The sequence below is a fragment of the Sebastes fasciatus genome, chromosome 9, assembly GCF_043250625.1.
Source record: "Sebastes fasciatus isolate fSebFas1 chromosome 9, fSebFas1.pri, whole genome shotgun sequence".
NCBI lineage: Eukaryota > Metazoa > Chordata > Actinopteri > Perciformes > Sebastidae > Sebastes > Sebastes fasciatus.
In genome coordinates, this window is record NC_133803.1 from 34,792,312 (window position 1) to 34,802,245 (window position 9,934).

Genomic DNA, 9,934 nt, shown 5'->3' on the forward strand with positions numbered 1-9,934 from the left:
TTAATTAACCAGCGAGGCTAGCGGTTCGATCACTGGCTCCTACTGTCCGCATGTCGAAGTGTCCTTGAGGGAGACGCTGAACCCCAAGTTGCTCCCCGGGCTCTTGAAAGCAGCCCACTGCTCCTAAATGTTAGGATGGGTTAAATGCAGAGGTCAAATGTCATGTATGTACCTGTATGTATATGACAAATGTAATAAAGTTTGAATGTTTGTTTTTTTAAGTGACCCAGCAGGCGATGGGAGGGAGAATGAGGGGAGGTACCACCCCCCTTGTTAACCTGCTGTTAACCAGTTGTTTAGTTGAATATGTCAGTCTAGTGTGCCTGACTCATTGATCCTTTATCTGATTGAGGTTTGTGCAAGTTAGAATCTATGGCCCCGACCATGGCTCTGAAACACCAGTAGCCTAACTGAGCTGTGTATTGATAAATCCATGGCTCTGTCCGTGGTGCTGTCCGTTGTAAATTCAACTTTTTCTGTGAGTCAGTTTCGTGTTGGATCTATAATATTCACTGAACTGTAGAACCGGGGTATTAAAAACATACAGAACCAAAAGAGTCGTTCATGGAGCGGTTCGCTAGTTGAGAATGAACGAAATGAACCGGGTCCATCCCCTCTGTTAAAAATTAACAAATCACCTGCTGCATTTACTGGTTTTAAATGTTCTTATGTGACAAACCTGCAGGCTGACAGCTGTGTAATAATTAATAAAGTAAGCTCTTTCAAACTGTAAGGTTTAGATTGTTTAATATAATTAAGTCCACAGAGACCACAGCCTTATATAGCTGTTGGGCAGTGGAGAAGTCCACAGAATGTATTATTATATCTTGTTAGAGGGGGTTGCTTTTCCATAGAGAGCTTCTTTGTTTTCTCAGAAAGGGAGATGCTCTCCATCATTTATGATTTACTGAATTAAATATACAATTGCAAGGTCAAACTGATGGCTGCGAAATTCAAACTAGATAGAAACTTTTTTTTTTTAAAAACAAAGAATACCAGCTGAACAGTGGCAGTGAAGTTAGGAATATGTTGAATATAAACCAGCGTGGTCTGTGTTCACTCACAGGAAGAGCGACTGTCCATCATTCGTGGTTCACTAAATTAAAGATGCATATTCAATTCCAAGGTCAGGTCAAATTCTGTCTCAGAAAACAGAATGGAAATGCTCAGTGATCCCAACAACATAGAGAAAAAATAAGTCAACTCCAGATGCACCAAATGTTCTTAACCATCCAAATCTGAATGATGAATCGATTGTTTATTATTAACATAGGTAACACCCATTAAACACTCTGTAAGGGCAGGTATTAGCAAAGGTAACACCCCCTAAACACTAAGGGCAGGTATTAGCATAGGTAACACCCCCAAAACACTAAGGGCAGGTATTAGCATAGGTAACGACCCCTAAACACTAAGGGCAGGTATTAACAAAGGTAATGACCCCTAAACACTAAGAGCAGGTATTAACATTGGTAACGCCCCCTAAACACTAAGAGCAGGTATTAACATTGGTAACGCCCCCTAAACACTAAGGGCAGGTATTAACATTGGTAACGCCCCCTAAACACTAAGGGCAGGTATTAACATTGGAAACGCCCCCTAAACACTAAGAGCAGGTGTTAGCGTAGGTAACGCCCCCTAAACACTAAGGGCAGGTATTAGCATAGGTAACACCCCCAAAACACTAAGGGCAGGTATTAGCATAGGTAACGACCCCTAAACACTAAGAGCAGGTATTAACATTGGAAACGCCCCCTAAACACTAAGAGCAGGTGCTGGCATTGGTAACGCCCCCTAAACACTAAGGGCAGGTGTTAGCATTGGTAACGCCCATTAAACACTCTGTAAGGGCAGGTGTTAGCATAGGTAACGCCCCCTAAACACTAAGGGCAGGTATTAGCATAGGTAACACCCCCTGAATACTAAGAGCAGGTGCTGGCATTGGTAACGCCCCCTAAACACTAAGGGCAGGTGTTAGCATTGGTAACGCCCCCTAAACACTAAGGGCAGGTGTTAGCATTGGTAACGCCCCCTAAACACCAAGAGCAGGTGTTAGCATTGGTAACGCCCCCTAAACACTAAGGGCAGGTATTAGCATAGGTAACACCCCCTAAACACTAAGGGCAGGTGTTAGCATAGGTAACACCCCCTAAACACTAAGGGCAGGTATTAGCATAGGTAACACCCCCTAAACACTAAGAGCAGGTGCTGGCATTGGTAACGCCCCCTAAACACTAAGGGCAGGTGTTAGCATTGGTAACGCCCCCTAAACACTAAGGGCAGGTGTTAGCATTGGTAACGCCCCCTAAACACCAAGAGCAGGTGTTAGCATTGGTAACGCCCCCTAAACACTAAGAGCAGGTGTTAGCATTGGTAACGCCCCCTAAACACTAAGGGCAGGTGTTAGCATAGATAACACCCATTAAACACTCTGTAAGGGCAGGTGTTAGCATAGGTAACACCCCCTAAACACTAAGGGCAGGTGTTAGCATTGGTAACGCCCCCTAAACACTAAGGGCTGGTGTTAGCATAGATAACACCCATTAAACACTCTGTAAGGGCAGGTGTTAGCATAGCTAACGACCCCTAAACACTAAGGGCTGGTGTTAGCATAGATAACACCCATTAAACACTCTGTAAGGGCAGGTGTTAGCATAGGTAACACCCCCTAAACACTAAGGGCAGGTGTTAGCATAGGTAACGACCCCTAAACACTAAGAGCAGGTATTAGCATTGGTAACGCCCCCTAAACACTAAGGGCAGGTGTTAGCATAGGTAACACCCCCTAAACACTAAGGGCAGGTGTTAGCATTGGTAACGCCCATTAAACACTCTGTAAGGGCAGGTGTTAGCATAGGTAACACCCCCTAAACACTAAGGGCAGGTGTTAGCATAGGTAACACCCCCTAAACACTAAGGGCAGGTGTTAGCATTGGTAACGCCCCCTAAACACTAAGGGCAGGTGTTAGCATAGGTAACACCCCCTAAACACTAAGGGCAGGTGTTAGCATTGGTAACGCCCATTAAACACTCTGTAAGGGCAGGTGTTAGCATAGGTAACACCCCCTAAACACTAAGGGCAGGTGTTAGCATAGGTAACACCCATTAAACACTCTGTAAGGGCAGGTGTTAGCATAGGTAACACCCCCTAAACACTAAGGGCAGGTGTTAGCATAGGTAACGCCCCCTAAACACTAAGGGCAGGTGTTAGCATAGGTAACGCCCCCTAAACACTAAGGGCAGGTATTAGCATAGGTAACGCCCCCTAAACACTAAGGGCAGGTGTTAGCATAGGTAACGCCCCCTAAACACTAAGGGCAGGTATTAGCATAGGTAACGCCCCCTAAACACTAAGGGCAGGTGTTAGCATAGGTAACGCCCCCTAAACACTAAGAGCAGATGTTAGCATTGGTAACGCCCCCTAAACACTAAGGGCAGGTGTTAGCATAGGTAACGCCCCCTAAACACTAAGGGCAGGTATTAGCATAGGTAACGCCCCCTAAACACTAAGGGCAGGTGTTAGCATAGGTAACGCCCATTAAACACTCTGTAAGGGCAGGTGTTAGCATAGGTAACACCCCCTAAACACTAAGGGCAGGTGTTAGCATAGGTAACACCCCCTAAACACTAAGGGCAGGTGTTAGCATTGGTAACGCCCCCTAAACACTAAGGGCAGGTGTTAGCATAGGTAACACCCCCTAAACACTAAGGGCAGGTGTTAGCATTGGTAACGCCCATTAAACACTCTGTAAGGGCAGGTGTTAGCATAGGTAACACCCCCTAAACACTAAGGGCAGGTGTTAGCATAGGTAACACCCATTAAACACTCTGTAAGGGCAGGTGTTAGCATAGGTAACACCCCCTAAACACTAAGGGCAGGTGTTAGCATAGGTAACGACCCCTAAACACTAAGAGCAGGTATTAGCATTGGTAACGCCCCCTAAACACTAAGGGCAGGTGTTAGCATAGGTAACACCCCCTAAACACTAAGGGCAGGTGTTAGCATAGGTAACGCCCCCTAAACACTAAGAGCAGATGTTAGCATTGGTAACGCCCCCTAAACACTAAGGGCAGGTATTAGCATAGGTAACGCCCCCTAAACACTAAGGGCAGGTGTTAGCATAGGTAACGCCCCCTAAACACTAAGGGCAGGTATTAGCATAGGTAACGCCCCCTAAACACTAAGGGCAGGTGTTAGCATAGGTAATGCCCCCTAAACACTAAGAGCAGATGTTAGCATTGGTAACGCCCCCTAAACACTAAGGGCAGGTGTTAGCATAGGTAACGCCCCCTAAACACTAAGGGCAGGTATTAGCATAGGTAACGCCCCCTAAACACTAAGAGCAGATGTTAGCATTGGTAACGCCCCCTAAACACTAAGGGCAGATGTTAGCATTGGTAACGCCCCCTAAACACTAAGGGCAGGTGTTAGCATAGGTAACGCCCCCTAAACACTAAGGGCAGGTGTTAGCATAGGTAACGCCCCCTAAACACTAAGAGCAGATGTTAGCATTGGTAACGCCCCCTAAACACTAAGGGCAGATGTTAGCATTGGTAACGCCCCCTAAACACTAAGGGCAGGTATTAGCATAGGTAACGCCCCCTAAACACTAAGGGCAGGTATTAGCATTGGTAACGCCCCCTAAACACTAAGGGCAGGTATTAGCATAGGTAACGCCCCCTAAACACTAAGGGCAGGTGTTAGCATAGGTAACGCCCCCTAAACACTAAGAGCAGATGTTAGCATTGGTAACGCCCCCTAAACACTAAGGGCAGGTGTTAGCATTGGTAACGCCCCCTAAACACTAAGGGCAGGTGTTAGCATTGGTAACGCCCCCTAAACACTAAGGGCAGGTGTTAGCATAGGTAACGACCCCTAAACACTAAGAGCAGATGTTAGCATTGGTAACGCCCCCTAAACACTAAGGGCAGGTGTTAGCATTGGTAACGCCCCCTAAACACTGAGGGCAGGTGTTAGCGTAGTAGTGATGATCTAGATTTACCTGGAAAAATCTAAGAAATAATCAGTTGAATGATTATTTATTACCATTTATTGCCAGAAAGTCTTCAAGGTTTTAAATTTGCTCCCAATCTGGGAGTAAATTATCATTCTGAGTGCCTCATTTAACTTGATCCAGGGTTAATTTTTCGGAGATGAAACACAGCTACGTAGCTGTGTTTCCTGTGGTGCTTGAGTGATGCGAGCTCAGGTCTGCCATGCGGGTTCGATGGGACTCTGCAGCGGGACGGGGGTTACCTCCCCGAGTGAGTGTTAATTAATAATGTCATTATTTATCTTCACTAGAGGAGCAGCAGGGTCTGCAGCTCACAGAGAGAGGTGGAAACACAGGGGAGACATGAACAGGCTGTTCGTTTAGACACTTGTCATCTCTCGTAACGGTCGGGGTTGTCATCACTCACTCTCTCCTCTCCCGGCAGCGCTGAATGTCACGAGAGCAGATGAGACCCACTTCAGTTCGGTCACTGAGGAAATCAGCTTCAATCTAGAAACACCGAGAAGAGGTCAGCTTTAGGTCAGACACGCAGAGAAAACGTTAAACTCCAGTTTAGGAACATGGGAGGAAATCACTGTTTGGAAAGGGAGTCACTTTTAGCCCAGTTGAGGGGATTTATCCATTTAGTTCAGCTCTTCAGTGTCCAGAGATACAACTGTAAATACACCTGAAGACAACTTGGTGTGTGGACAGAAACACACCACACCTACTGTGTGTTATCTAACCTTAATTCATTACATCTTCAACGGTGACGTTATGGCTCTCAGGAGCTCCCAGTTCATTTGAATCTCTGCCAGAGTATTTCCTCTGCTGACATCCCACATTATTTCTGCCAGAGCTCTGTATAACTCAGACATCTCATCCTTGGACACCTCATGCTGCTAAGCAAAGAAGAGCGACTAATTGCATGTTTGTCCAAAGTTAATTGTGATGAATCATAAACTAATCACACATTTTTGTATCTGTTCTAAATGAACCTTAAAGGGAGATTAGTCCAGTATTTAATCCTCTGGGAGTGGACAAATATGCTGCGTTATGCAAATGTATGTATATATTTATTATTGTAAATCAATGACCACAAATCAATGACAGATATTGATCCAGAAACCCTCACAGGTACTGCATTTAGCATAAAACAATATGCTCCAATCATAACATGTCAAACTGCAGCCCAACAGGCAACAACAGCTGTCAGTGTGTCAGTGTGCTGACTTGACTATGACTTACCCCAAACTGCATCCAACCACTCGAACATGCAGGCCAAAACTGACAGGCTCAACAACTTTGCCAGACAGGTTGGACTAAACATCAACATCTCCAAAACTCAAGTGATGTGTGTAAACTCCACCCCTGCAGCACCCATTCTTGTAAATGGGGCACCACTTGAGTTTGTGGAAGAGTTCACATACCTGGGCAGCCTCATCAGTAAAGATAGTGCAGTGCAGAAAGACATTAAAACAAGGCTGGGAAAGGCTCAGGGTGCCTTCTCCCAACTCCGTTCCATCTGGAGGTCCAAGCAATACAGCCTTAAAACTAAGATGCTTTTGTACAACAGCAATGTCAAGTCTGTTCTGCTGTATGGCTCAGAGAGTTGGCGAGTGATCAAAAGTGATATGAGGAGAGTGGAAGTTTTTCACAATGGATGCCTCCGACGAATATGCCAGATCTTTTGGCCAAACAAAATCTCCAACCACCAACTGTACAAAAAAAAACGGTAGCCGTAGCATCATCAAGGAAATTACACACAGACGTCTGAGATGGCTAGGCCATGTGCTGAGAATGGAGCAGGACCGGATCCCGAGAGTCGCCTTAAGATGGACACCACCAGGCAAAAGAAAACCCGGGAGGCCCAAATCCACCTGGCGCAGAACTGTGACACAGGAGCTGGACAAGATGAACCTGTCATGGGGAGAGGCCCAACATGCTGCCAAGGACCGTATACAATGGAGAGAGCTCATTGAAGCCTTATGTCCCATAGGGGATGAAGAGGAATGATGATGAAACTGCATGTGATGATCATAAAGTGTGCATGTCTGTAAAGGGGAGACTCGTGGGTACCCATAGAACCCATTTACATTCACTGATCTGGAGGTCAGAGGTCAAGGGACCCCTTTGAATATGGACATGACAATTTTTCCTCGACAACATTTAGTGTTAGTTTGGAGCGTTATTTAACCTCCTTCATGACCAGCTAGTCTGACCTGGTTGGTATCGATGGATTCATCAGGATTATATAGTTTCATATGATACCAGGGTCTTCAGTCTAGCTTTAAAACATGGAACTGTCTTTGCATTTTATTCAAATCTCTACTTGCTCCACCTCCTGGCCATGCAACTCTCTAAAACTAACATCCCTGTTACAGTCTGTCACAGTCTGCTTGTGGTTCTTTTAGCTCCACAGACACCAGACCGGACTCCTACAGACATCCTCCCCACCAAGGTGATATTGAGCTTGACACTTAACAACAAACACGTGGGACTCGAATGCTGCTCTTCCAGCTGATTGGCAGCTCTCTCCTCACAGCTTCACTCTCACTTTATTAATGACAGTCACTATATAGACTCTGCCCCCCCCCGCTACTAGATACTCGTTGGCTTCTGGATAATGCAGAATGGAAATGAGCTTTTAACAAAGAGGTGAGCAACATGACAGCTCCCTGATAGCAACATGTAATAGTTTACTGCCACAGATCGTTCATTCTTCTCCCATTCTCTCATGCTGCTGTTGTTTATCATTTCATCATGCGTTGAATATTTCCTCATCATTTCTGCATCACATTTAGATTCATATCTTAAGTGCATGAACAACAACAACAATATAATAATAAGTGATGACGCACTCAGAATGTGCAACACTAAATGTCTTATATTCAGTTGTGGAGGAAGATCAGATTATTTGCTTGAGAAGCAAATAAAAAGCAGCAATACTAAACAATAAAAAGATCCATTACAAGTGAAAAGTATTTCAAAAGTAAATTAGAAGTAATAATAGTAAAATGTACCTGAAGTATCAAAAGTTAAAGTACACATTGTGCAGCATGGATCCTTTTTGTTGTCCGTTAATCAGTTAGTTAATTAGTTGCATAAAAGTAATCAACAACAATTTCATCAGGACAGAAAAGGCAAATATTCTCTGTTTCCAGCTTCTCAAATAGCTGCTTTTCTTTGTTTTTGTCATGAGGACTGTCTACAGTTTGTTTGTTTTGTCTGGCTCTCTGTCCCTTTCTCAAACTGGACCGTCCCCACTCATTCATTCATAAGCTTTCTTTAACTAGGAAGTCACTTTGAGATTAAAACCTCTTTTACAAGTGAGACCGAGCCAAGACAGGGTCAAATAGCAGCATTCAACATATATAAAAAGACAACACTGAATCACAACAGCAACAATAGGTAAGGCAAAATACATGACATCATGATACAGTGCATTCAGTGCAAACAGAGCAGCGTGTTGGTCATGTGTTTGCTATTTAATTGAAACAATTGCAGCTTGCAGTGACCACTTCCTTTACTCTATTCTCATCTCTAATCTCATTCCAGAACCAAGGACCAGGACCAGGACCAGGACCGTAGTGGAACAGCCTTGTTTTGCTTGTTCTGACTGACTCCGTGACGGAGTGAACTCCGTTTGTGGTCATACTCACAGCTCAATGAAGCACCCTTCAAGCTTTGGGACGAACTTCCCTCTCTCCGACGGAAACTGTCGTAACGTTTCGTAAACACGGTTTCCTATCAAGCGGAGGGGATGTGAAAAGGTTCACAGTATTAAGAACAAAAAGAAACTAAGTTTTTGCAACCAAGTCCCTGTAAATATACAACAATCAAATGAACACTTTACTGTTTTCTAGACTACGTCACCACACTCCCGGCACACTTTCTCAGAGCATTTACTCTTGTCACAGATGGGTTTACATGATAGTAAATGGAACGCCTGGTGCGTTTCCTACGTGCAGCGGTACTGAAAGCCGACGGCTGTGACCAGCCTCGGTGTTTAACGCCCTGGGAATGAGAACGAGCTGGACGATCCAACGCAAATTGAAAGAAGCTCAGCAACATGCTAGACATAAAAATAAAGTTCTGAAGAGAGAACGAAAGCTTTTTTCTGTGTGGTCTGCCCGACCAAGCCCAGAATTCATAACAGCTCATTAAATTCTCAACACAATCTGCAAAGCTTAGCCGGATCACAGTTTGTGAGGTTTCGGTGTGGGCTGAACCCCTCGGAGGTCGTACATTTCCAACTGTTTGTTAATGCCCAAATTCACGCCGGCATGAACAGAGGATGAGCTGGTTTTTATTTTTCTCTGGAAATATTTCAGATGTTGGAGAGATGGATCGATGCTTTGACTTTCCACCAGTTGCTCTGCTCCCTTGTGTTTTCTTCAGACTGAAGACTGTGTGGGATTCACAAAACTGAAAATATCTGCACAACACACGCTTCTTATTCTTTCTGCAGTTACATTTCAGAGGCTTTTACTTTGGCTGGACCTTTGATTTCTCTCTGCAGGGTATTTGGGTTATTCTTACACTGTAAAACATCTTAAAAAGGAGGAGAGGAATTATCTTTTAAAAGGCCATTTGATCAGTCACCTCCTGTCAGATCTCCCTGTGTGAAGGCCTGGTGGTCGAAGAGATCAAACCCTGATTCCAGCAAACATTCAGACTTTTTATGTGATTGTAGCATCTATCAAATATCATCTTGCAGGTTTTGGTTTGTAGAAAAGGTGGAATGAAGAAAAAGACTAAACGACGTGTTCTGACTGCAGAAGTCTGTTTAGATTATAAAAGTAGAGAAACAACAGAGATAGACTTTAAAAACAGGCTGACAGGAAAGCAGACAGACACGCCCGCTTACAGCAGCCAGCCACTGAACCTCAGCACAGCTTGATATGAGGGTGGCGCTTGTTTGTCTCTATTTCAATCAA